This window comes from Siphateles boraxobius, unplaced genomic scaffold (assembly GCF_051911475.1).
Source record: "Siphateles boraxobius isolate OS27281-9 unplaced genomic scaffold, OSU_SipBor_1 50, whole genome shotgun sequence".
Lineage (NCBI taxonomy): Eukaryota > Metazoa > Chordata > Actinopteri > Cypriniformes > Leuciscidae > Siphateles > Siphateles boraxobius.
Window position 1 is genome coordinate 3,420,720 of NW_027509142.1, and position 13,168 is coordinate 3,433,887.

Sequence of the window (13,168 nt, forward strand, 5' to 3'; positions counted from 1 at the left end):
GAGGTTCAACTAGAATAACAAAAAGTGTTTATGAAAAACATTGCCTATACCTTTAACTGTAATAGGAGACTATATTGCAACAATATCTGATTTTACAGTTTTTCTCAATTGCTTTGGCTCAATTCTTGAATGAGATTTTTTTTTTTTACTCAAAACAATACATTCATTTCTCTGAACAGTTTGTTTCTTGTTCACATCATATTGGAATTTCTTGTTGATTTAAGCAAATTGCATTTGTTTCAAATTCAAGTTTATTGTCAATTATACTATGTGTACAGGACATACAGAGGATTGAAATTCTGTTTCCATCAGAGTCAGACTCATCGTGTAAAACACCAACATAACACAGGCAGAGTAAAAATATATATTAAATACAATACAAACAATAAAAAACATAAGGCACATGAGAATGTAAATATGTTTAGTTACATTATAAAGGGCCAACAGTATGCAAAAAGAAGGCATCAATTGACCGTTCACCAAAGCCCGCCCCCTATAGTTACTGTTGCTATGTCCGACAAGCCACGCCGTTCTCACGCTACACCAGAGTCCGTCTACGGAGAGCCTGTTTACTCCCTATCAAGTCCTATTGTACCGAATTTTGGCTGTAGTTCCACTGGGCTGCGAGTGCAAAATGAATGGGAGTCTATGGAGCTAGACGGCTATGGAATGAGCAAATTTGTCTCTTTCACCCGATTGCCGTAAAGAAATCTCAGATTTGATTGTAGGTTTTGCAAGTTCAACATATAGGTCGAAAGTTGAACGAACGAGTACTTATGTCCTTTCGATTTCTTAAAGGTTGAGATGTTGTTGCCCATTACACGCTAGTATTCTGCTAATGAACGCTGATTGGTCAATGAATGACTGATTACGACCAGAGATACCTCTTGATGGCATCGTGGCATCCGAAGCGGGACCAGAATGTGTGTGTGTATTTTCGGCGTGGTCTTTTAAAACAACAAAACAAAAACTCTTCTAGCGCGGGTATTTACCTGTGTCAGTGGTGTTTTCGATGCCTCGAGAGAAAAGAAAGTGCAGAACGCGAAAGCACCAAAGTGACTGAAGGATTGCCGTATGACGTCATTGACATTTTAAAATACTTTTTAAAGCAAATAAGTGACTCTAAAAAATCTAACACCCAGCAATTTCTTTAATTAGTAATTTCTTTGCATCTCCTTTCGAATACAACATTCAAATTACTAGACAAAAAATATATCCTGAGAAAAGTGGTTTTTGAGGGGTATATCTCCATAGATCTCCATTCATTCTGCACTCGTCCTGTGAGCGCCCTCATATGGAACCAGAGTGGAACTACAACTAGTTCAGAAGCCAGAAGTTTACTGAGAGTGAAAGTTCTCCCCTTATTAGAAGGCCTTTAGAAATAAGAAAGTCTTTAGGCCCTTCTTAAAAACCTCCAGAGATTGTGGAGCCCTTAGGGCCTCTGGGAGGGCATTCCAGAGCCGTGGGGCTACTGCCTGAAAGGCCCTGTCTCCCATGGTGGAGAGTTTTTTCCTTGGTTGGTGCAGGCAGTAGGTAGAGGTGGAGGAGCGGAGGTTTCTTGAGTTCACTGAGGTAGGCAGGGCAGTTCCATGTATGCACTGGTGGGTGAGGAGGCAGAATTTGTACTGAGTTCTGTATTGAATGGGCAGCCAGGGGAGGGATTTCAGAACCGGAGTGATATGATCATATTTGCGCCTCCTCGTCAGGACCCGGGCAGCGCAGTTCTGAATATGCTGGAGCTTTTGCAAGCTCCTGGCAGGGGTACCGACGAGGAGGGCATTACAGTAGTCCAACCTGGAGGAGATAAAGGCATGGATCAACTTCTCAGCATCTGGTTGTGAAAGGGAGGGGCGATGTTTGGCAATGTTTTTGAGGTGGAGGAAGGAGACCTTACAGAGGTGATGGATGTGAGTGTCAAATGTAAGATTTGAGTCAAGTCTGACTCCAAGGTTGGTAACATAGGTAGACAGGGCAATGTGATGACCAAAAATGGATATACTGCTGAGGGAGAAGGACTGGGTTTGGTGTGGGGTACCAATAAGGATGGCTTCGGTTTTGCTGCTATTTAGTTGAAGAAAGTTGTCAGCCATCCATGCCCCTATCTCCTCCAGGCAAACCTGAAGTGCAGATGGCAGAGCTGAGGGGAGTGTGGAGTCCATTTTTATGTATAGTTGTGTATCGTCTGCATAACAGTGGAATGGAACTTTGTGTTTATGGATGATTTGACCGAGGGGTAGTAAGTATATGGTAAAAAGGGTTGGTCCAAGGACGGACCCTTGTGGCACTCCACAGCTGACTGTGTGGGGGAATGATTTGGACTGTCCTAGAGCCACATACTCCGTCCTGGCTGTGAGATAGGACTGGAACCAGCTTAGTGTGGTCCCAGAAAGTCCTACCATAGACTGGAGAAGGTGAAGCAAGATGTTGTGATCCACAGTGTCAAAGGCGGCCGACAAGTCCAGTAGGAGAAGGAGAGATGGTAAGCCCTGGTCTGCAGTCATAAGTAGGTCATTCATGACACGGACCAGGGCTGTCTCCGTGCTGTGTGCTGCTCGAAAGCCAGACTGAAATTTTTCATATATGTTATGGATGCGAAGGTGATTGTGGAGTTGGGCTGCAACAACTTTTTCCAGGACTTTGGACAAAAAAGGCAGGTTTGAAATGGGTCTGTAATGAGCCAGGATGTCGGGGTCAAGTGACGGCTTTTTCAGACGGGGGCGGATAACTGCAGTTTTGAGAGCTGGAGGGACCTGAGCAGATTCGAGTGACTGGTTGAGGATTTCTGTGATCAGTGGACTGATGGCTGTAATGTTGGATTTTAATAATGATGTGGGGAGAGGGTCCAGTGTGCATGTGGAGGTTCTCATACACTTTATGATCGACTCCACCTCTGTCTGAGAAATGCCCGAGAAGACAGAAAATGTGTTTAATGGGTTTGTGGGACTAAATTCGGAGGAGGGTGAAGCTGTGGCAGAGAGGTTGGACCGGATTGAAGCCACCTTGTTGGTGAAAAAGTCCATGAACCTATTGCACTGGTCTGTACTGGTGTCGGAATGTGCATATGTGGGGGGTTTGAGAAGAGAATTTATTGATGCAAACAACTGTTTTGAATTTCCAGTGCACTTCGAGATTTTTTGAGAGAAATATTGAGACCTAGCTGTGATGAGTGCTTTGGAGTATGATTTTTGGTGTTCACGGTAGGCCTGTTTATGTACCTGTAGGCCACTGGAGGTGAATTTCCGTTCAAGGGCACGGCCAGCCGTTTTCATCCTCCGGAGCTCTGTTGTGTACCATGGGGCTGACCTGGAAAAAGTAACTGTTTTCATTTTGATTGGTGCATGTAACTCAAGGATATTGTAAAGCCTGGAATTATAGTGGTCAACAGAGCCATTAACTGATGCGAACTGTGTGACTAGTGAAATTTGCTGTACGTCTTGGTTGAAGAGGTTAGTGTCTATTGCTTTTAAATTTCTGAACCGGATTTGACGTTTTGTTTTATGGTAGATAATCTTATGGTCAGACACGCCCAAGTCATAGACTCTCATGTGGGTGATGGGGGCGGTGTCTGTAATGACTAAATCAAGAGTGTGGCCTTTTGTGTGTGTAGGTACTGTGACATGTTGTGTGAGCTGTAAGCAGTCCAGGAGTTCAAGGAACTCTGCAGTAGGGCGGTTTGTGGGGGAGTCAACATGAAGGTTGAAATCTCCCATAATGAGTGTATTATGTGTTATTGCACAGAAAGATGTGAGTAGATCATGCAGCTCAGAGATAAATCCAGGGTGTGGTTTTGGGGGGGCGATAGACAAGGAGTATTGTTATTACTTCTTTATGTGATCTGAGTTTAAATGGAAGACACTCAAATGTGGTCAGCTCTGGCAGTGGGAGGGGGGTGGCAATTAGGTCTTTGCGATGGATGACAGCAAGACCTCCCCCCCGGCCGGTGGTTCGGGCCTTCTCCAGGTATGTGTATCCTGGGGGGCAGGGTTCATTTAGTGCGAGATATGACTCTGATTTGTGCCAAGTTTCAGTGAGGCACATCATGTCTATTTGTTTTTCAAGAATATGTTCAGATATTAAACTGGTTTTGTTTGTCAGTGACTGGGTATTGAAAAGGTCTATTTTTATTTCTGAGATGATCTTACATTTGGGAATAGTGCGAAGAAGGCAGAAATCCACTCAGCGTTTTCCATGTCTCCAGTGTTTCCCGTTCTGACGGAGCCCTTTATTGGTCCTTGTGTTGGTCGTTTTCTGATGACGCAATTGCCAATGACGTGTTTGGTCAGCTCCGCAGAGATGCAGCAGGTGAGGGTGAGGTCCAGGTGGAGACGAGCTGATGGAGTCTCCGAGTTTGTCGAAAATCTGTCCCAGATGGACGCGACGCTCCCGGGCTTCAATGGCTCCGTCCTGTTGACCTCCTCGTCTGTCCAGGATTCCGGTGACACCGCATCGCTCACAGGAGGGACAAAAGAACGGAGATGAGATTGTTGTGATGCTGTGTAAAATGAACAAGGTGAGAATACCTGTAAGTTGTCGATGGTGCTCCTGTTGTTAGCGGTGGTGTTAACATGGATCTCATCTGTTGGGCAGTTCAGCGGGGAACTGTAGGTGTACGGCCCCATCGTTTCGGAGAGAAATGTTGTTGCACGTGTATTGAACATGTCTGGTGTGTGTCTCAGCAATTGTTAGAGGCATTAGTAGAATCCACTCCGGTCATCATGTCATCAACTCCTGAGTCCTGCTGCTGCTCGAGTCAACGGGGCGGGTCTCAAGGGTCTCACTTCGATGATCCAATTCAACCATACTAATAAGCAAAACCAAATGACTAGCAGTTTGAGCACAATTTTCTCTAGTACACTAGAAATTGTTGCACCAATTAGATTAAAAAAGGTTAGAGAGAAAACTAAAGAACCATGGTACAACAGTGCTATGCATGTTATTAAGAGAGAAACTCGTAACTTAGAGCGTAAATGGAAACAAACTAATTTAGAGGTCTTTAGAATCGCGTGGAAAGACAGTATGTCACGTTATAAAAAGGATCTAAAAGCAGCCAGAGCTGAGCCTCTCCGCAAACTAATAGAAAATCTTTGTGGTGTCTTATGATTCAGCCTCAATTATCGCCCCTCAAGAACAACTTCACCGCTTTACAACTATAGGACAGGAAGAGTTAAATAAACTTATCATTGCATCTAAACCAACAACATGTTTGTTAGATCCAATACCCACTAAACTACTGAAAGAAGTGTTACCTGTAGTGGAAGAGCCTCTTCTCAATATAATTATTATTTGTAGGTCATGTTCCAAGAATATTCAATCTGGCAGTAAAAAAACCTCTCATTAAGAAACCGCAATTAGATTCAAATAACCTAGCAAATTACAGACCCATTTCAAATCTTCCATTTATGTCTAAAATAATTTAAAAAATTGTGTCCGCTCAATTGTGCTCTTTCTTGCAAGAAAATGATATCTATGAAAAATTTCAGTCAGGATTCAGACCGCATCATAGCACAGAAACTGTGCTAGTTAAAATTACAAATGATTTACTTTTAGCTTCTGACCAAGGCTGTATCTCAATACTAGTTCTACTCGATCTTAGCACTGCGTTCGACACTATAGATCATAAAATACTCTTGGATCGACTACAAAACCACACTGGTGTTCAGGGACAGGCATTAAGCTGGTTTAGATCGTACTTATCAGACCGTTATCATTTTTTCTGTTTAAATGGGGAAAAATCGAAGATAACGTCAGTAGACTATGGAGTGCCGCAAGGATCGGTGTTAGGCCCTCTGCTATTCTCAATATATATGCTGCCACTTGGTAATATTATAAGAAAACATGGAATTAATTTCCACTTTTATGCTGATGACACTCAATTATATATTTCATCACGACCAGATGAAAACACTAACTCATCTAAATTGACAGAGTGTCTCAAAAATATAAAATGCTGGATGACGTGTAATTTCCTGCTATTAAATTCAGATAAAACGGAGGTATTACTTATTGGTCCAAAAAACTACCCACAAAACCTTGGACAATACAACTTTAATTTAGAAGGATGTCCTGTTACTTTATCCACTACAGTAAAAGACCTGGGTGTTATACTAGACCGCAACTTGTCTTTCGAAAATCATATTTCATATGTTACAAGAACAGCCTTTTTCCACCTCAAAACATTGCTAAGCTACGTAACATGCTACTGTTTCTGATGCAGAAAAGTTAGTTCATGCATTCATGACCTCGAGACTAGATTACTGTAATGCTTTATTAGCTGGTTATCCTGCATCCTCAATAAACAAGCTACAGTTAGTGTAAAATGCAGCTGCTAGAGTTCTTACTAGGTCAAGAAAATATGATCATATAACACCAATTTTATCATCTCTACACTGGTTACCTATTAAGTTCCGTATCAATTACAAAGTATTACTACTGACCTATAAAGCCCTAAATGTTTTAGCTCCTGTGTATTTAATGGACCTTCTATCGCCCTACAATCCATCACCTTATTTAAGTTAACTAAATTCGAGGCTTCTGGTCATTCCTAGGATATCTAAGTCCACTAAAGGAGGGAGGGCGTTCTCACATTTAGCTCCTAAACTCTGGAATAGCCTTCCTGATATTTTTCGAGGCTCAGACTCGCTGTCCCAGTTTAAAACTAGATTAAAGACGCATCTCTTTAGCCAAGCATTCACATAATGCTTACCTTTTATACCACTGTTGAATCAGATCGAATGCATTAATATTATGAACAGCAGCTATGCTAATTATCTCCCATCTGCTCTTCTGCTGTTATTCGTCAGCTCCAGTTTGTATCCAGCCTCTCACGGAGACTTCAGATCCCCCAACACCTGCGATGAGATGACTAAACGCCTGTGAAGAGACGACTCGATGCCTGTGAAGAGACAACTCAACATGAGAAGAATTGAATTGAATTATGATTGGTCAGATCGCCTGTCAATCAAAGTCCCTGCGAAGGGTCAATTGTAAAAGTTTGTGTGTGTGTGTGTGTGTGTGTGTGTGTGTGTGTGTGTGTGTGTGTGTGTGTGTGTGTGTGTGTGTGTGTGTGTGTGTGTGTGTGTGTGTGTGTGTGTGTGTGTCCATTTGTTATGGGGGCAAAAAGTCACAGTTCAGTGCATCTGAGTGAAGAGCTAAGAGGGAAGAGATTTCAACTTCCTGACAGCCTGGTGGATGAAGCTGGTCTTCAGTCTGGTAGTTCGGGCCTGCAGGCTCCAAAACCTCCTCCCAGATGGCAGAAGACTAAAGAAGCTGTCTGAGGGGTGGTGGGAGCACCCACTATGCCGAGTGCTTTTTTGGTTAATCGGGCATTATAAATGTCATTGAGGGAAGGTAGTGTGGCACCGATGATCTTTCCTGCTGCATTCACTATGCACTGCAGCGCTTTCTGGTTGTGAGTGGTGCAGTTACCAAACCACACAGTAATGCAGCTGATCATGATGCTTTCAGTGGTGCCCCGATAGAATGAGCACATAATGGGAGCCGAGGCTCTAACTCTCCTCAGTTTTCGGAGGAAATAGAGGCGCTGTTGGGCTTTCTTGGAATAGAATAAATCTTTATTGTCCACCAGGGTGGAAATTTTTCTTTGGCTCACCAAACATACAAGACAGATACACATACAGACAACGTCTCAAACATAGTAAAGGAAATATAATAAAAAGATACAATGTAAAATATCATAATGAAAACAAATATACTTAAATACATTAAAAGAAAACTCATTTGTTGTTGTCACTTGGTTTAGTTAAGGATACTAATGACATTTGGGAAAAAATATTTTTTTAAAGCACCCTGAAGCGCCTCCCAGACTTCAGAAGCTCAAACTGGCCAGAAAGAGGGTGACTACTATCTACTGTGATTTTCCTAGCTTTCTTCCTCAGTGTATATTCGGGTCAGGTGTTTTGGGGGTTTTCCTACTATTTTACTAGCAATTAACACTTTCTGTTAAGCTTGTTCTTACGTTTGCAGTTTAAATGGCCAAACCAAGCAGAGAGCTGAAAGGTTAAAACACTTTCAATGTGTGTGATGTACACTAGCTCAATAATCTGAGCACTGACACCCAGGTAGTTCAGTCTTCTGAGGAGACTAAATCGTTGTGAGCATTTCTTAAAAATATAGTCTGTATTATCTGTAAAACAAGAACCGTGCCTAGATACTTAAAAGTTCCTACAGTTTCAACTGCTTGACCACTAAGTAAAACTGGCTCTGTTGTTATGTATTGTTTTTTGCAAAAAAGTAGCTTGTTTGTCTTCGCCACATTGATTTCTAGCTCTCCATCTTTGCACCATGCTTCAAGGGCCTTTACATGTGCTAAGTAAGAGGCCACAACAAAGGGGTCAGTTTTTTGTAAGAGGCCTACTAAGGCCATATCATCTACATATTTTATCAATTTAAAAGTGCTATCATTTATAGAAAATTGATTTGTGAACAGGGAAAAAAGCAGAGGGGAAAGAACGCTGCCTTCTGGGCAGCCCGTACTGATAGTGTGCACTCCTGACAAAAAGCCATTTACACATACCCTCTGAGGCCAAAAGGAGAGAAAGTCCTTGATCCAGAGAATCAAGCCCTTATCTATGTTAATATTTGCTAGTCTTTGCAGGAGAATGTGTAGCTTCATAGGATTAAATGCTGCACTACAGTCTACGAAGAGAACTCTAGCATGCCCTTTAGGGAGTGCAAGCTGTTTTGAAATAGAGTCCAGGACCAGCACGGCTCTGTCACTTCTATAAGCGAACTGCAGTGGATCTAACAAGGTGGTTACTTGAAAGGTCAGAAGATCTACCAGAACTCTCTCCATTGTTTTACACAATATGGAGGTGATAGCTATGGGTCGGAAATCTTCAGGCATACTTGCACCAGGCTTCTTAGGTATGGGCCTTATTAAAGAAAATTTCTAAGACGTGGGTACACCTGCAAATAGAAGGAGGTTAAAAAGCCTTGAAAAACACCTTTTAATTGTGGAGCACAATCTTTAAGCGGGCATACAGGCCATCTGGGCCAGTGGCCTTATTCGGCTTTAATTTGGTGAGGCTTTTGGCAACAGCATCTTCTGTGATAAATATTAGTGAACCTATGGGAAGATTTTTACAGATGTCATCACTCTCATCCACAGCATCAAACCTGGAGAATAACGTGTTCATTTCATCTACAAGACTTTGACTGCAAACTACAAGACTGTCGCCTTTATTGCAACTTTTTCCCATTAAGATGTTTAAGCCCTCCCAACCCTGTTTTACATTCCCGCTGAAAATTTTACTTTCTATTCTGTTTTTCTATTCCATTTTTGCCTTGATGATATCCCCCCTGAATTGTTTCCTTTTTTCCTGCACTAATTCCATGTTGCCTGAACAAAAGGCAATCTTTTCTTTCATTAAGGCAGGTTTTTCATTTTTTGGAAACCCAGGGTTTATTATTTCGGAACATTCTAATAGTCTTTGTTTCAGACACACAGTCCTTACAGAACTTATATGATGTTACAATGTCCGTAAATTCATTCCCATCCTGACAGGATTCAAAGAAGGTGTGTTGTCAAAACAGTCCCTGAGTTGATCTTTGTTTGTTTCAGACCACATCTGTATCTGCTTGATGACTGGTCTCGTCCTTTTGAGCATAGCTTTATATTTAGGCAAGAGAAGAATTACATTGGCCCTCATTTATCAAAAGTGCGTACACCAAATTTCCAGCGTACACCTGGCGTACACCCAAAACCACGGTGACTTTGATATTTATCAATATGGACGTTGGTGTACGGCACGCTCAAATCCTACGCCAGGTCAGGAGGTGGTGTACATGTACGCACGTTTTGAGTTAGTGCGGAAATGCGCAGAAAAACAATTCCTAACACCACAAAACGCACTGACAAACTAAAAGATATGAGGAGCTCTTTTCCAAAACGCGATAAACGCCATTTTTAAAAATAAATTTGTATTTTATTTCTATTAATAAACTAGTGTTGTGTCTGCAAAGATGAAATTGATGATCACCATCTCCGTAGTGAACGCGCCTATAGAGAGAGTAGCCTATTTCTTTTCGTTTATAATTGTTTCGTTTAAAGACATTTCAAGCTTTCTTTATAGATATATTTCTCATGTCTGTGAGGCATATACTGAGTTTCGGTTAATTTGTGATGAGATGCGCCCCAGTTCACGTGCAATGCAAGGGACCGCGCTCGCGCCTCCATGTCATGATTCATGATTATATTGTCTGCTATTTGCTTCTTATTTATTAAATCCAGGCAATTGGTTGATGAAAAAAATATTAAAATTAAGATACAATTTATACAAAACGAAATTCACTTTAAAGAAAGGCTTTCTACAAAACAAAACTTAATTAAGTGGCCAAAATCATGTCTGAGCATGTCTCCCGATATATTGCGCATCCTATCTTAGCCTATGTTCACTTTTCATAATCAACATAGATGGGGAAAAAATAACATTATTATTTTTTAACAAATATGAAACTAAATGCACTTAGTTAATGGCTACAACACGTAGCCTAATAGTAGGCCTGAATATTGTTATCATTACTTTTTTCAAGTTCGGCACGAATTACTATTAGCCTAAATGTGTTACTAAATGATTTGAATGTATTTTTAACATTGTTGTATTTAAGGACTGTATTTGTGTGTTATTTTTAAATTATTTGTTTTATGTGGTGGACAATATTGGAACGTGACATTGGAAATATTTATTTTATTTTTACTATTTAATTTATTTTACTATTTCTTTTGTTTGGCTTTTATTTATTTCATGCAGTTGCACTTATTTAATTTATATTAATTTATAGTATGAATCCCTGATTATATGTTGCATGTTCTCTTCTTGTTGTTTTTGTTGTTGTTTTTTTAGACAAAAAATGGATGGATTTATAGCGTTTTGAAAAAAAAATACAATTAACTTTGAATTTATCATCAACAATATTGTTGTTTGATTTAATAATAATTTTTCATGATGGCGATGGTCTCGATCTCCAGAGAAGTGTCTCCTATTTGCCGTCTTCCGTGTGTCCATGGCGTAAAATGAGGGCGTGGGGGAAGCGGATACTTGAATATATAGGGGCATGTTATTCTAATGACGATCGTTTTCAGCCGCGGCATTTATCAAGGGCAGGTATTGCGTACACCTCGATTTCAAAGGTACGCACAGCTTCATAAATCAGGCGGTGAGAGGAGTGTAAGCATAATCTTACGCCAACATATACGCCCGTTTCTACGCAAGAATGATAAATGAGGGCCATTGTGATTAGATTTCCCCAGGGGTGATCTACACACTGCTTTATATGCCTCAGGGATATTTCCGTAGCAGCGGTCAAGGGTCTGATTTAACCGTGTAGGAGAGTCAACATATTGATGAACAGTGGGCAGATGTGTAGACAAGTTACAAGAGTTAAAGTCCTAGAGGACAAAGACAGGCTGATTTGCAGAGCGGGCGAGTGCATTATAGCTCTCTGTTATTTTTCCCCCGCTGCTGCATCATTCGGTCCGGACACATACACAAGAGTAATAGTAATTTGACCGAACTCTTGCAGGAGGTAGAATGGTCGAAAGGATACAGTCAATATTTTTCTTAGCCAGTGATGTAGTGTTGGTAGACCAGGAGATGTCAGGTCCTCTGTTATGTGCACACTTACCCTGCTTACCCTCTTCACAGCAGCGCTGCTGATGGTCAGAGAAGGGTGCTGGGTGTGAGCGGAGTTGTGAGAAAGTCCACTACAATCTCCTTTGTTTTCTCTACATTTAGAGAGAGATTGTTGCCGCTGCATCACCTGGCCAGTTGGCACACTTCATTTCTGTAGTTTTTCTCATCATTGTTTTTGTAGGGCGATGGTTTTGATGTGTTGCATCCGTTCAAAGCATTTCATGACAATAGAAGTCAGTGCAACAGGACAATAGTCATTAAAAATGGATGGGGATGGTTTCTTGGGAACTGGTATAATTGTGGTAGCTTTAAAGCATGTGGGGACAACAGCCTGCTCAGAGAAAATTTTAAAGATATCTGTGAAGACATATTTGAGCTCTCCTGCACAATCCTTTAGCACCTGACCAGGTATATTGTCTGGACCAGCTGCTTTGCAGGCGTTGATCTTAGAGAAGGATCTCATCACGCTGGCTGGAGAGAGATACAGAACCTGGTCGTCATAAGGAGGTGGACTCTTCTGTGCAGGTGTGGTGTTGTGTGCTTCAAAGTTGTTGAGTTCATTCAGCAAAGAGATGTCACTGTCACAGGTCTGTGGTGGGGGCTTGTAATCGGTGATGGTCTGGATTCCCTGCCACAGTTTCCTTGTGTCTCTGCTGTCTCTGAAGTTATGGGCTATACTCTTGGCATACTGTTTTTTGGCCTTTCTGATGCCCCGGGAAAGGTTAGCCCTATCTGTTCTCAGGCCTTCATCATCACTAACTCTGAAGGCGGCATTACGTGCCCTCAGTACGTTGTGAACCTCTCCTGTCAACCATGCATTCTGATTAGGGCATATGTGTGCAACAGTACAAATGTCTACAATTTACACAATATCTAAATGCACATGGCTTGTTGATCAAAATGGAATTGATTCTCAGTGAAATTGTCAAACTTCTACACATTGTTTTACTATGTGAGCCACCACATGCAAAATTATCTATTCAATTATCAAAATCATGTACAATTTGTTCTATTCCCGGAAATACCCTGCGTCACAAGGTTCTGACCAGCTGTTGTCAGTATGTCCTCCTTTGACTGATGTGCAAATAAGACCCCATGTTATATAATCTGTGTCCTTTATAATCGCTCTTGCTGTGAGTTTCTCCTCTCTACTACACACTCCATGATCGACCAGTCTATGAGAGCGCAGAAAGGGATCCCGCGTGCAAGTACGACCGACTACTAAAAACAACAACTTAGCCTAAGGTATTCGGGGGTCTCGAAGCCATGGTGACCGATGGGCCTCTGTTCAGATTCTCGCTGTGTGTGGTGAGTGTAAAATAGGAAACAAACTACTAGTAGTAGTAATAATAACTTGAAAAAAAAATTTAGACAAACTTAAAAATTGGCTTGAAAAGCCTAGCCAGAAAGTTTGAAGTAGTTTTATAAGCTTGAAGTTTCAAGGTTTAAAGTTTCAAAGTTTTAAAAGACAATGCTAGATTAGAAACATTAGATAGATAGTTAGATAAAACTATAGA